Below are 16,408 nucleotides of genomic sequence, written 5' to 3'. Positions count from 1 at the left end.
GAAGGCAATCCGAACTGCACCCTCTGCTCTGACAGCCCCTGTCCCTGTTCCTGACCATCCTCACTTTGCTCTGCGCTCCTCTAAGACTGCGTGTGTTGCACCGGAGCAATGAATCACAGAGTGCGAGGAACAGCACCACCACTATCACCACTAATATTTCAGGAGCACAAATCTTATCCTGTCAGCTAGAACATAAGCTTCTAGTGAGAGCGCAGGTCCCCTCTTTTCCTGGCAGAATGCAGGGCAGTCAGTACCTGATATGTTTGTCCATGTGGTTTACCTTATAATTTCTGTTTCTTCAAAACTTGAAATGAAAAACTCAAAGCAATCCAGGTAATTGCTTCCTTTTGAAAACATGTCTTCATTAAACTTAGTCTTTACTTCTTAAGGGTTTACAATGCATCCTTTCTCCTCGCCCTCCAGGGCATATGAAAAGCAAACATTTTCTAATTTTAAATTGCAAGGAGAGCTATCATGGTAAAAACACAAACTTGAATTAATGAAAATATATAGTTACCAAAATTCCAGCTGTTTTATATTCACTGCATGGACAACCAGTAACTGATGCTTCTTTTTTAAGCAATAATATTGATGAATCTAATAAATGCCATTAAGTTCTACACTGTTCTTGGTCCCAGATTGTCACAATATGCACTCATAGAATTTTTTTTCAAGTCCACTCCTCCTGAACTATTTGCTCATCTAGTTTTTTTTACTTTTCTCTCCTCCTCCAACATTTACGTTTATTCCAGTTGATTATTGATCTGCCATATGCCTGCATTAGCCCTACTACACTGAGTATTTTGAGGAAACTGTTAGCCCAAATTAGTAATTGAAATTCAGGTAAAGGTGGAAGAGACATTGGTATTTTTTGCAAAAATTAATAAATAAGTAAATAGCTTACTGTTGGTGTCTGTATTAGCTGTATACTAACAACGAGAAAAGAAACAAAAGCGATTGGTTCCTTTAATTGTGATACCACAGTTACAGTCTCCACATTTCATTCTCTGCCTTTTATATCTGTCAGTATTCTACCAACAGAGTTAAAAAAGTGATTTGCAAACATGATAGCTTTTAATTAATCATATAATTGAAGTGAGGGAAGAGATAGGAAAATGGAATTGGGAACAGAAGCTCAGTCCATATACAGAAGTGAATTATACCCAAATCCTGTCTGTGCAACACAGACAGACTACACTTGAGCTTCTCGCCACAGCTGCAGTGCAGGGCCTCCTCACACATAATCCCCACCCAGTCCAGCTCCACGGTAGCTGCCCAGGGTTTGAGACTCAGACGGGTCATGATTCCTGGTAGGTGTTGAGGCTGGAGGGTAAGCCTCAGCACATGCAACCTGTGTCACTTTGAGGAGTTACACAGCCCTGAGATCTTTCCCAAAAGATGTCAGCAAAGTTGCTGAGGCAGTGGACACTTTCCTGGGGCTCAGACCTCATGGTTCTGCCAGACACCATGGGAGGGATACTGAGACTCAGTCCCACCCATTCTTTCCTGGTTTCCTCCTGCCGTTCCTTACACAAAGATTAACATGATGCGTCCTTCATATCAATACCCATTGATGCCAAACTCCCTGCTGGGAGTATCTGAATACCTGGCACTATCCAGACCCTTGACACAAAGCTCTTCACGTATCTACTGTCTAGCCTACCTGCTCAACCTCTCAGAATGCCAAACCCCAACCCTGTCATCTGCTTTGTCCAGAAACCTTGAACTTCTACATATTTCACTCCAGAGCAGGCAACTCGTTTTTCCTTTACATGGACAGTGAAGAAGTGGCTTCCTAATAAGCCAACAAATTAGTTCCATCCCCAGACCTACCTGGTTCCATCATTCATTCATTCATTCACTTACTCACTCACAAATTCATACATTCTCTCCCACTCTTTAACTTTTACTTGCTTTGTTTTTCTGTTCCTTTCCTTCCCTCATGAACATTAAAAACTGCCTTTATAAATACCCACTGGGCAGCTGGTTGAATGCCTCACTATCATGTAAGGTCACTAGGGTCAAAGCAGAACTTCCTGCTATTCTATCAGCTCAAGCCACCCATAGGTCCAGCTGCTCACAGCCCCACTTGCCCTGCTCCTCCCTGTACCCCTGGGATCAAATGCACCATTTTCATAGCCCACGCATGGGCCCTTAAAGTATGACCAACACCACTCTTTTTGTTTCCCAGGGTTCGTGTTCAAAGCTGGGATCCCCATGATCCCAAACCCTTACTCAGCAGGCATGGAAAGGATTTGTGGATTTCCATCTTTGAAAGTCCATGTAAGTGAATCTGATGACCTAACAGTGTCACTGTATTAAAAGTCAATGAGCCTCTAATCCAGCTACCATTTGTAACACTCTTTCTCCTGAAAAAGGCAGTGCATAGAAATAAACTTCCTTTTGTGAGCTGGGAATTTCTGATTTGTAAACTTCATCTATTTTTCAGAACTACAAAAACAAAGAGAAAGACGAAAGACCAAATAATTCACATTGACTGTTTAAATGTATGGCTTGGTAAGATTTTATGATTCAGGTGGTATGTGAAAGTTATGGGGGGGCAATGTTGGAAGTGGGGGTAGCTTCTGTCCCTGACTATCCTGCTCTTCCATATTATTAGCAGAAGGCTAAGAGGTCTGGAGGTCTGCGATCTAAATTGGAGTCCACCAAGGTCAGAGATGTGTGACATTGACTAGTTTTCTTCACATGCAAAGTCAGGCTAGAGATGGTGCCTACCAAGTAGGTGCTCTGATTAGATTCAGTGCATGTTGAGCTCTGAACACACAGATGGATATACATAATAATGTCCCCAGATTGGCTATGATCACCATGACAAGATTCAGAAAAATGTAATGTTTTTTATATCATTAAAAATCTCCAGAGCATTACATACACATCTGAAAGATCTGGCTGGAAATGATCGCATTCACCCAAACATCACTGAATGCTTCCCATGATGCTAGGTAGAATGAGCAGAAAATATATAGCTTCTATTTGCCAAATAACAACTCTGATCAACCAGTGGAGCAAACAGATAATTACCATTTAAAGGGTATTTTAATGTGATGAATGATAATTAGGGATTTAAAAACCTCAAATGCTGCCATGTTAATTTAAAAAGGGTATGTAACTGGGGCAAGGAAACAGACATTTACACCCCATACGAGGGAAGGACTAGAGTCTAAACATAGCAGTTATTTTAGAAGGTCAGGGAAAAGGTTATTATTATATAAAGTATATAATTAATATATTACCTATACATCCATCTATAGGCTTATCATGTCTTAGAGGTTGACCTAGGGATCTTTAAATATATTAACTATTTATATTCAGTTTGTAAGCTGTTACAAACTGAAATTTGTCAAAATCTAGAAGAATAGTTTTGTTTTTGAAATAGCTAAATGTGACCTATTTATACAGAGCCCTCTTAGAATCAGGTCACACGTACATGAGACATCCTCTAATTATGCAATATACATGGCTATGAAAATGAAACCCTCTGTGTTGTTTTGGAAAAGAACTGTACTTTCCTCATATGTATTTATTTAACAATTAATATGTCCCTTCTGGCAGAATTCACTCCCACTTTGAATATTATGAGAAGAAAAACTAATAATTTAGGGCCTGAAATCTGACTCATGATCTAACAAAAGAGTAAAACAATAACTGAAAGGCAAAGGATAACAACAATGCTACAGTAAGACATTAAGTAATTTCACTGGAATTTACATATGGCCTATAAGCCATGGACACCAGAAGGCTTTGTTTGAACCGAATCCCACTGTTCCCTCCCTTTCCAATTTACTTCAAGTGGATAGCATCTTTTCAAGTTTACTGCTCCTGGTTCATACATCTTCTTTTTGGTAGGAACACTTCCCGCATCCTTGACCATGGGAATGCATTTAAAATTATATATATTTACTCCAATCATGCTTCAAAATGACAAGAGCCCATTTAATTATGATTTCCTTGGGGGAAAAACCATCATCCATTGGTAGAACTATCCCAATGTAAGACTAATAAAAAAGCCATCAATGTAAAAATCCCTATTTACCAAGGTAAATCAATTACAAATTATTTTCTGACTCAAGAACACATTTACATCTATGGTTACGTGTAATCCCATTTTATACTCAGTTGCCACAAGACACTGTATTATCATGTGTTTGGTCAGATCTTATAATGCCTTTTTTTTTAATTTTACATTTTATAGTTTTTGCATTCCAGGTTAATTTAGCTCTTTGTTTTTCTGTAATTATAAAGGGAAATCTACATTTTAGAAAGTCTATGACCAAATATACACATAAAACATCACAGAGAAAGTAACCTGACCCAGATGTAATAACTCAAAATTTTTGAATTTCACGATTAGCTTATGAAATAATACCTCTGTAAATTTTATATTTTTAAATTTCAGAATTAGTGTAACAATATTGGGCAAGGAAAGGCAATAAGGAGAGGGAAAGACAGTATTTTTTATATGTACGACATAATGCTCTGATCCACATAGGCTCAAAAATACATAAAAACACTGGCCTCTCCTCAGGGAGCTTGACCTGAGTTATGGCAGAAGCTTCAGGATGTCCCTCCAGAAGACACCTGCAGGGAAGCGACACATGGCGGGGTGAGAGCTAGGGGTGAGCTAAGTCCAGAGTGGACGACCAGCATCGCCGCTGCTTCATTAGGAGAAAATTAAAGAGCTAGGAGAAGGACGAAAACCAAGGTGCATGTGGTTAACTTAGAAATCTAATGAGAGCTGAATTTTAAAAAGGGACGAGTGTGACAATCAAATTCACTTTTTCTGTATTCCATATCATCAGCTAAAACATTCCACAAAGGGGGTGGGAGGAATACACCTACATGGTACACACACACACACACACATACACAATTGAAGAACATATAGCTATGAAGTTAAGTGACCGAAATGTCACTTATTTATTAAAAATTACACTGATGGTGTTATAAGGTGAATTGTGTCCCTCACAAAAGATACGTTGACATCCTAACCCTCAGTAGTTCAGAAAGTGATCTGATTTGGAAATAAGAACTTTACCAAGGTTAATCAAGATAAAATGAGGTTTCGTGCTGAGCCCTACTCCAGTCAGACTGTGTCCTAGTATAAAGCAGACACTTGCACACTGAGGGGATGAGCTCCAAGAGAAGACAGTGTGAAGACACACAGGGAGAAGAAGGCCAAGTGACTAGTGTGGCTCAGCTACAAGCCAGGAAAGGCCAAGGGTTGCTGGCAAACACCTGAAGCTGGAAGAAGTGGGAGGACCCTCCCCGAGAGCCTTTGCTGAGAACTCGGCCCTGCCCACACCCTGATTTTAGATGTCTGACCTCCAGACCAGGGAGATGGGACTTTTCTGTTGCTTGTAACCACTGGTTTTGTCACAGATGATTAGAATAAAAGCATGACAATTAAATATTTTAACATTTTTTGAAAAGTTCTTTCTTAAATAAATAAAAATGTAAAAATAATAAATACATAGTTTAATTTCCTAACACTGTACTGATTCTACTTTCTTAAGAATTAAACATAAGGTCTGTTCTGTTTGGAGAAGAATTTTGAGCAAAGAGTTTAAAAAAAAACATCTGTGATGAAGGTCCTTATCCAAGACTGACAGTTGTTGCCATTTTTGCAGCTTCAAACACCCCGGGTGACATTCAAACACTTTCAAGGGCCTGTCTACTGTATGATTATCCAATCGTTATAATGTTTTAGTAACGAACTCACAGACTTTATAGCTCTGTCACTGCTGAATGGAGGCCATAAGCCTAAGTAAATTCCTGCCTTATGGTGATGTTAGGAGCTGGGGATCTCTCCAGTTAGCCGTTTGGACAGGCTTCACAAAGCAAGCTCAGTCAACCGGCCATTAGAGGTGGACTGAGCTAGACTGGCTGCACCCTCAGTATTACTATTCAACACGGATTGTGAGCCTAACTGTTCAGAAGAAGGGGACATCCATAGAACCCGGGCGTGCAAATCTCAGAATCTTAAGCAGAAAACGGCCCTTGGAGATATTCTGCCCATTTGGTCTAATGGTACTGGGATGGAGGAAAGTAAATTCCAGAAACAGGGGCAGGAGAGTTGATGAAGAAAGAATCTGCCAAGGATGGAGACAATTAAAATAATACCCACCGGGAGCTGAGCTAGGGGAGAGTCTAGGCAGAAGGCAGTAGGATCTGAGCAGGGCAAAAAGCAAGCAGAAACACACGGCGGGGAGGTTTGGACTCGGGTGGAAAGCAGACAAACACTCAGGAAGCAGGCAAGCTGGGAATGACCAAGGCCCATCTTGTCCTGGGGACTTTCTCAGAACTAACCTTGCTTTTTTCACAGCTTCCTATCATGGGGTGGGCACTGATTGGTGGAGTGGGGGGATGGCCGTGAGGGGCAGACTGGGCAGAAGAGTGCTCAGTGATCCAGGTCAACCTTGGCAGGGTGGAGCTCATCAGCCAACTTTAAGCATCCCCTTAGGCACCGCCTTAGGCAGAGTTTTGTCATTTCTTAACCCCTGTTGTTTGAATAGGTTTGGGGATGGAGGCCTTGATGTGGAGCACCTTTCTCTGCCCTCCTAATTGTAAACTACAAAAAGCTAAAGAATATTTATAAGAAAAACTTGGCAGTGATTACTACAAATTGCACAGACAAGAGCAACACCTCACATTTCCTCCTTCCCTCATGGGACTGGCCCATTAGAACCCTGCAGGGACTCAGCCTGAAGGAGGACCAGAGTTCCCCACACGGTCACCTAATGTGACTGGTAAGAAACTGCAGTCCCGTGCCCTGACTTCCCACTCCCTTCCCTGGCATTTCCAGGATTCGGGGCTGTGAGCTCGGTGGTACAATGGGCAGTCATGGGGCAGGGCATCACTGAGAGGGGAACTGGGACAAGAAGGTCTCTGACACTCTCAACCTCCTTCTACATCTAAAGGATGCGCACTCCAGAAAAGGGGCAAGTGGGCAGCTTACAGCTCCTCCCTCGGACCACAGTCCACTGAAAATCCACTCCTTGCACCTTGCAAACAGGAAAGGCAGAATTTGCATTTCTCTCTGTTGATCTCCGATGAGTCCCTGTTCTCTCATGTCTTGGCTTTTCGGTCAGAAAACATTTATCACTGTCATAGTGTGACAAAGAAACAGATGCATACTTCTCACCTGAGGGGAGATTTTTGCACCCCAAGGGACATTTGGCAATGTCTGGAGATGTTCTTATTTTCTTTTTTTTATCCTCAACCAAGTGCATTTTTTCATTGCTCTCAGAAAGAGAAGAAGGGAGAAAGGGAGAGAAACATTGATGTGAGAGAGAAGCAGATTGGTTGCCTGTACATGCCTGTACCAGTGATCACATGTGCCCAGACTGGGGATCAAACCTGCAACCCAAGGACATGCCCCAACTGGAAACTGAACCAAACAAGTTCAGTTTCCTGTAACCAAACATGCCCTTTGGTTACAGGGCAATACTTCAACCAACTGAGCCACACCAGCCAGGGCCGGAGACATTTTTGATCTTACAACTAGAGATGGAAGTGCTACCGGCATCTAGTGAATAGAGGTCTGAGCTGCTGCCTGGGTCCTACATCCTACAGAGCACAGGACAGCTCCCCCGACCCCAAACAAAGACCTATCTGGCCTACCTGTTACTAGTGCTGAGGTTAAGAATACCTGACATTGACTATTTCTGAAAAGTCTTAAAGCAATGACAGCAGGAAAAGCTTCAATTGATAGAATCTATTGAAAACAAAAAAGCATCAAGTCAGGAAGGTTTCCTTCTACCCAGAAGCCTGAACTGTACCTGCACAGGGTAGAACTGGGGCCTGGCAAAAGACACATGTATCTACCCAGAAGTGATCATGGCCTTAATTAGAGAAAATATCTTTTCAAATCCTATTCAGAATCTCAAGGTAAGATCATACTCACCTTGAGATTCTGATCTCAAGGTGATCATTTCACTCAGTTTCAGACTGGTAGAATCCAGAACCGGATAGAATAACATTCTGTGGTTTTAGGCCACGGAATTTGTGGTTATGTTGCAGCAGCCCTGGGAACCTACATATCACCCAAAGGATAATGTGTTCAGACTAAACTTGTGTCCTTTCTAATGGAAATATCTGGTTTAAGTGTGACTTCCAAGTGAATTTTTTAGACCTGTATTTATAAGCCAAGTATGTTTCTTATGAACTAAAAGGCTCCCTCCATCAATGGTAACATTTATTTTAAACAGAAGAAAACCATACTTGGTACATGCATTGGACCCAGCACTCTGAAGGCAGACCGTCCTTCAACGGGCAAACAAATTTTAGGCAGCAAACCACAAGTATCAGGAGTCTTAAAGTAAGTAAGTGTACACTGGCATTCAAACGTGTTTTTGAAAAGTTCTGAATGTCAGCAGGAGACAAAAGTACACTCATTTTAACCAAACCCTTAGAACTGTTTTTGTGACAAGTGATAAAAAGTCACTCCAACTAGCTTAAGCCAAAAAGAGGGGTTTTAAAATATTTTGCAACTAGAAAATACATGAGGAGAAGATCAGATGCAAGCATAGACTAGCTGAGGGATTCAAAGTATGCTATAGAAGTTCAAGAGTGTTGATTCCTAATTATGACGGCCTCTGCCGGGCCTTACTTGTGAGCAGATGCCACATGGTGACAGGATGGCTGGGGGTGACATCATCCCTCAGATTCAAAACTGCAAAGAAATCAGCCTTGTTTCTCTCAGTGCATATTTCAAAGTCCTGAAAGGCTACTAATTAGCTGCCTTGGATCACTTACGGGACCCTGACCAAGAAGATGGGATACTCTAATTAGGCTTCCTGGGTCACTGGCTCGCCTGCAAGATACAAGAAACGGAGGTCATGTGTTATTAGTTCCCTGAGGCTGCTGTAATAAAATTGTTATAAACTTGGTGAGTTAAATCAATATAATTGTATTCTCTCAGAGTGCTGGAGGCTAGAAGTCAGAAATCATTATCACCAGAACAAAATGAAGGTGTCAGCATAGACAAGCTCCCTCCCAAGTCTCCAGGAGAGAACTCGCCCTCACCTCTTCCAGCTTCTGGTGGCTGCTGCATTCCTTGGCTTGTGGCTACATCACCCTGACCTCCAAGGTGAGCCTCTTCACGTGTCTCCCTGCCCCATCTTCACATGGTTTTCTCCTCTGTATCTTTGTGCCAATGCCTCCTCAGCCCCCCTCTTGTGGGGACATTTGTGGTTGCATTCAGGGCTCACCCACATCATCCAAGATAACCTCCCATCTCAAGATTCTTAACTTCACCATATTGTTGCCACATAAGGTGACATTCACAGGTTCCATGAAGTTTGGACACCAGTATTGGTTGGAGTGAGTGAAGATTTTCAAAGTACTACACCATCGTCACAGGCAATAGTGCCACAGTCATAGAGAATAAGGTCCTGGTGGTACCAGAAGGGAGTAAACGAGATAGACAGTGACGAAGCTCCTGACAGGTCAAAGCCTGGCCTCTCGCAGTGGACCCTGCTGCTGGTGATCCTCTACATACAGTGAAATCAGTACACATTGGAACCACCACGTAGGCCAAACCGAATCTCATACCTGCACTACCCGCACAGTGGAACTGAGAAACTGAAGCGCAGGAAGAGCGTGTTTCATTTCATGCTCATCTTCCTGCTCACATTCATTCATGCTCAGGACCCTGGCTCACCCACGGCTCTGTCTAAGAGCAGATATGCCATGATTGCCAAGATGGATCCCAGATCTGAGGCATCAAAGCTGCCAACACATTAACATCAGCCACCTACAGACAAAGTCAATGCTTGAGACATTCAGACAGAACTCGCTTCTCTGAAGTTGAGAAGTCTGAAGTTCAAATATTAGCTGAGCAGGGAACCAGGTTAATGGTGAAAAAGAATATATGTATCCATTCTTTCAGTAATTCTTCCCTCACTCCTATGAGGCCCAGGCTGAGAAGAAGATAAAGGGACCCTTCAACAAACTCTACTATATGACAAGAAGTTTTGAAGCCATGTTTTAAAATTTGGCCCTTTCTTTTCTTCATGAATCTATTTAAATTGACTAGACTTTGCTGATACTAAAAATAATGCAGATGATTTGGCAACTCATAATAAAGTATAACAATGAAAGTTCATACCACCCACCACATGGAGATGACCACTGGCTAACTTCCTTACTCCAAATACTAGATTTAACTTAATTATTCAAAAAAAGAGAACTTGAGGTCAAATTGAAGGACTGCCTAAAATTCATATTTTTTATTTTGAAATTCACATTTCATCATCAGACATGTAAACCCCAAAAATGTTCCTAAAAGTTACCAATAATAAAAAATTTTTAAACATGTAGAAAATGAGGTTAGTAATGTTGTTATTTATTCTTTAACCAAATTTTTTTTTATAAAACAGGGTTGTATTTTTAGGTAGCAAAACTTAGATAAGCTGTTTAAGAAGAATCAGAGGAAACAAACAAAAGTCCTTGACAATCACTAAGTTTAATAAATCTTTTATAAAATATTTCAAAAGGAACAAATGTTGAAGTCTAAACTTTCTTTTAGCATAACTCTCAAAGAAATAGAGGAAAGATGAGTATTCATCCAGCAAATATCACATTCATAAGAGCCAAACCACTTGATAGGGAAAAATAAATATCATTAAAAATTGACTACATCATGAACTGTAATGAATCCTGAGAAATTACACAAATAAAGACGATGGTCCTTATATTCCACCAAGATTTGATGCTTTTACTTTCTTATGCTCAAAATTACCACAAGTTTGTTTTGTATTTGGAGCACCACTTTCTTGTATGATTATTATTTTAGTTTTCATATAGAATTTCTCATTGAATTTATACTTTTTCTTTTGATAATTAAGGTTAGGATTAAGGTATTAATCTTCACATAATTAAGTACTTTCCAGTTGTTAGCTTTGTGTGTTGGATTAAAAATACCCATTTTCTTCTTAAATGTTGAAAACTTTTTAAAAAGTCTTGAAAAACTTATAAAAAACTTCTAATTTCCTTTTGCATCATCTTTGATGAACTGTATATATAGGACTTCGTATACGTGAATTCTTTCTTTTCTTTTTGTTTCTATCACACCCTTCACATGCTTTATGAATACAATATCACCTTCATATTATTCCTTCAGTTAAATATTCACTTAACTTATAAAGAAATCTACAGGACTTAATGCAAAAGACTAAAGCAAGCCCTCCATGTTGTGGCGCGTATATGTTTGTTCAAAGTAGGAACTCCCACCTCTTTGACTCATTGATTGTGGAATTATCTCCAAGTCTCTAAACAATATGGTTTTCTGCTATTTCTTGTTGTTTTATTTTTTCAGTTAAAAGTATCACTTACTGGCTTTTGTCTAACCTGTCCTTCTACCATACTGACACACACATATACATTCTTTGGTCTCCACTTTCTCAAAACTGATTTACCGTAATTTTGCTTGGATATTCAGGGTTTACATACTTGTGACTATGTCAACACTACTCACAAATGCACCATGAAATAAGATATGTTTCTCAAAACAATTTTGTTTTTCTTGGAATTAATCATGGTCTTGTCTTAGTACGTTCAGGTCACTATAACAAAATACCACAAACTGCATGGCTTATAAAGAACAGAAATTTCTCACAGTTATAGAAGCTTCAAAGTCCAAGATTAAGATGCTGGCAAATTTGGTATGTAGTGGGCACCAGTTCCTGGTTCACAGGTACTGTTCATCTTGTTGTGATCACACATGGTAGAAGGGGTAAGGGATCTCTCTGGGGCCTCTCTTATAAGGGTATTAATCTGAATCACCCTCTAAAGATCTTACCTTTAAACACATCACAATAAGGTTTAAATTCTAGTATAAAAATTGGGGTGGGGGTGATACAATCATTCAGTCTCTAGCAAAATTCTCATTTGTTTTTCTATTTCCTTATTGTTAATAGGTCCCCCAATATCCAACTATAAGTTTCCATTTTCTCCAAATATACTCAAATACCTCAAGTATTCCATTAGTGTATCTCCCTGGAAAGATATTTTCTGAACTGTTGCACCTACTCTAACCTGCTCCTGAGGCCCACAGCACGATGCCAAACTATCTCCTGTGGCTCTCATCCTGGGCATATTTTTCATCCTCCTTCTCGTGCTGGAGCCTCTATTTCAAACCTAGTGTATTAATCACATACTGTTCACATATATTCCTTCATTTTCCATCCTTTTCTATCACTTAGTCTTTACTGAAATTTCTAGGAGACTCAAATTTATTTTTTAATTTTCCACTGACATTGACACTTTTACAATCATATGTTTTAACAATAATCTACCAAGGGCTTCTTTTTTCCTGTTTCAAAAGACATTAATAATAACATTCTGTCTCTATGTCCTCCAGGTTTCTCATTCAATTTGTTTCACTATGGTTTTCAATAAAAGAAACCATAAACCAGAGCTGGGTACATGAATTGCTTGGTAACCAGTCGTCCTCGATGCCTGTTCTCTGGATGGGATTTTTTGTAGTGCAGTGACTCCTATGTCAATACCTTCAAAATGCTAGTTGCAGGCTGGTCAGACACCCCCCAAAAACTGTACTCTAAAAGTGTATGTAAAATATAGGTGGGCAGGAACACTAGACAAGATGAGCTGGGATCTTACTACATAGACTTGCATCCCTGTTTTGTTTTGTCTTGTTTTGTTTTGTTTTTTAAGGAGAATTCTAAGATTGTTCTGGGCACTCTAGCCCAATGTACCTCCAGGTTTTACGTATGCCAAATTAAAACTCTGTTTTCTTTTGGGTGACAAAGGAGCAGCTCTGATGCAGTACAAAAATGAGAGAGGAGTTCTGAGTATCTGAGTATCCACCTCTCTTCCACTGCCTCCTGGTTTCTATAGTTGCTGTTGGAAAACCAGCTGTAAATCTTATTTTTACTGCAGCAAAGTTTATGTGGTTTTCTTTTTCTCTCCACTTTGGTTTATTTTGAAGACATTTCACTTTGTCATTGGTTTTTTGACAATTTGGTTGTAATGCACATAGATGTGATTTTATATGATCATTTGGGGGAGTTGCTGAAATTCTTAAGGTGATGACTGATATCTTTCATTGTTTTTGAGTCTCATTAGTGATTACTATGAATATAGCTACTGCTTTGTTCTCTCTCTTCTCTTTTTGAGACTCAAATTATATGTGAGACAGTTTTGAGTGTGTTTTATATCTCTTATAACATTTGTTCCCCTAATTCCTCTCTGTACATCAGTTCAGATATTTCCTAGCAGGCTCTCTTCCAGTTTACTATGCTAACTGGATCATCTTTGGGTTTAATTCAATTGCTTATTTTTATCTAATATATATGTCATAAGGTCTTGCCTTTTCACATGTCTAGATTATGTTATTGCATGCTGAACTGTGGATAAAAGAACTGTAGAGACACCACATTTTGGAACTTCCACCAAAAGGTAATCCTTCGGAAAGAGTCACTTTGTTCCTCTGTTGAGCAGACTTGGGAGTGGTTAGGAGACCTGAAGGCAGGCACTGAGCTGAGTTGGGGCTGAGGTGCACTCTGGAGAGATTCAATAGTCTTCAATGCTATCTTTGCTTCTAGGACACGTCTTCCAGGGTTTTCAACCAGGAACCCAGTGGGCATTTAGCTCATAGCTCATCAGACCTTTAAGACTGTGGGAGATCAATTCTACTCTGTATGAGCTTAGATCTTTAGCTGCATGACCCACATATCATGAAAGTTTGGAAAACATCTTCGAGGGGAAGACTGGCCATGTGTTTGAGGCCCATTAAATCTCTAATGTGTGCCTAGACCTTTGCAGGACTGCCAAAATACCTGCTTGTTTCTCTCGCTCTGAGAAGCGCCATCACTGGAGTCTCAGCATCCGGCTAAAGCCAAACCAGTCCCATCTTTCCTCTCATTCTCCTTGTTCTCATGCGCTAATGACATTAAACATTGCCTTCTGGCCCCAAGAAAATCCTGAGGTAATCAGGAGTATCTGTTCAATCTTTTTTTTTTTACTGAAAACCCACAATATTTTCTTAAAACATTGAACATAATATTTGGAATTTCTTTACTCCTTGAAATATTACCGTTTCATCTAAAGTAATTAGTTTCATACTGTACTCCTTGAATATTACTGTCTCATCTGAAGTAATTAGGTTTGGCTCTTATTTGGCTGTTAGCCCATGTTTTGAATTGTGAAGATATTTTTTCCTGTTCTTGTATATTTTCAAATTCTCAAATAAAGGGCATTTTCTGTCTTTAAAAAAATAGTCTTCAAATTGGGGTATATATAAAATTCCATACTAAGTTCATAGCATTTTTCTTTTTATTTATCTTTAGTGACATTTAAAATGCTATGTTTTTGATACATGTGGAATCTGTTTTTAAAATTCTCTTCACCCTCTTGAGCCAGAAACTAATGGCTATACTTTAAGACTATTTTTTATGTCAAAGCTGTTATTCAAATGATTTAAAATTTTACATCAAAAACGTTGAAAGGTCTGTGGACTACAATTATTGACACAATTTCATACCCAGTACTATTTTCTTTTCAAATAGACTACTTCTAAGAGTTTATATTTCAGTGGGCAACTTGTCTCTCTACCTTCTAGAGAGAATATAAACAATAAATTGAGTATGTCTAAAAATTAAAAATGAAGGTGACTTCAAGAATTAAACTATTCCATAAATCCATATGAAATCATAGCAGAGATTATATCCTATCATTTGAAAGAGGCTAGCTCCAAGACCTGTCAGAACTAATACAAACAGATTAAACACTGTGGTACAATAAAGAATAACATATAAACTCTAGAAGGTTAACTAAAAAGAACAGCAAAAGGAAAGTTTGATGGACATATATACACTAAACAAGGGAAGTGCCCATCACCCACAGTTATTCTATCTAATTCCGTCACAGTTACTGAATAAAGTCAGGATGATAAATGGCATGTATGTTAAAGAATTATCAAATCAAGAGTATCAATCCATTAATTCCAGAGAATGGTAGGCCAATGTGACACATTTTTTCATTTCTATTTCTCCCTTGCCATTCATTTTCACTTGGCCCCTAGGTAATTGGGAGACTTCAGCTTTCAGAATACATAATATCTTACCCAAACAAGAAATCCATTACTTATATTTGAAACCAAGGCTTTCCTGGTACGTTGGTTTATCTATCTGTGTCAGCATTTTGGAAGAGGCACACAAATAAGGGAAATGAAAGCAGGGCAGAGAATTCTAAGCATGCCCATCATTCACCAGTCATGTCACATTCTGGGGCCACTTCTGAAATAGAAGTAGAAATGCATTTTAGATAAATGAAATGGGCCCCTCTATTTATCTAGCAGTCTGTGATTGTCAGACAGTGTTTGCTATTGTCTTACAGAAACTTCCTGACCTCATTTCATAAAACCAAATGATACACATGACTAAGAAAAATATTTTTGCACCTTCAATTTAGTTTTTAAGGCTGCAAATGAAGCATGAATTCACAAATGGATAGGTAGAATTATTAAAAACTAAGGCTTGTACAATGCAACAAAATGCATTCAATAATCGAGCTTGTATTACATTTGTTTTCAAAGACAGGAAAACATTTCACTTTTTCAGTACTTAGGGATAATCCAGGTCCAGAACATCAGGACAAGGCTAAGTAAAATATTAGGGAATGCACATTGTAACAGGTGTCCTGGTGCCCTTCCCCGCTCTCCTTACAGAAGGATGAGCCTTCCTGTCATTGCTATCATTGCTGGTTGATAGCAGCTCAAGGCTGTCCTGTCCTCTGGAGAACTGCTCTTGGCTGGTCAGGAGATTATGTCACCACACCTCCAAACTCTAAAATCTCTAGCTAAAGACTGAAGGACAAGGGAAGAGTTGGGTATAAATCATCCCCCTTGCCTCAAAGGGGATAGACTGAGATTCAATTCATATTCCAGAGTGCCCTTGGCATCAGGCTGACACTGGATTCCTGCTGAGAGCAAGCCCTTGCTTCCTTCCTTCCTTCCTTCCTCCCTCCCTCCCTCTGCTATACCCCTCACTCCTCACCTGCTGAGAACATGCTGTCGATAAAGCACAAAGACAGGAATCCCTGTCTGATTTACAGGAAACTTGACCTAAAACCAGATCTCAATTGCATGGGAAATTAACAATTATATTCATTGTGAGCTAGTCATCAACCATAGGTGACATGGCAGCCACTAGCAATGAGTACCAAAAAACAGCATGTCAGTTGGTGATTAGAGGCTCTCCTTGGGAGTGCCACATACCCAGGTCCAAAGCCTAGCTCCACCACATACAAGGTGGGTGAGCTTGGGGAAATCACAGAAACTGTCCAAGCTTCGATGCCTCCTCCATAAAATACTGAAAATAACACCTACCCCTTGGTGCTGCTGAGAAAACAAAAATAAGGTGATGCA

The 16,408-nt window shown here is 39.7% G+C and overlaps 1 protein-coding gene across 2 annotated transcripts in view; it reads right to left on the bottom strand.

Moving 5' to 3' along the window:
- Window positions 1–16,408, bottom strand: part of SEMA5A (semaphorin 5A) — a 440,583-nt gene that overhangs the window by 200,208 nt on the left and 223,967 nt on the right. The window lies entirely within an intron of this gene.

The sequence above is a fragment of the Artibeus jamaicensis genome, unplaced genomic scaffold (assembly GCF_021234435.1).
Source record: "Artibeus jamaicensis isolate MK-2021 breed Jamaican fruit bat unplaced genomic scaffold, CSHL_Jam_final scaffold_369, whole genome shotgun sequence".
In the NCBI taxonomy this organism is placed as follows: Eukaryota; Metazoa; Chordata; class Mammalia; order Chiroptera; family Phyllostomidae; genus Artibeus; species Artibeus jamaicensis.
This window is presented reverse-complemented; position numbering and strand designations above follow the sequence as displayed.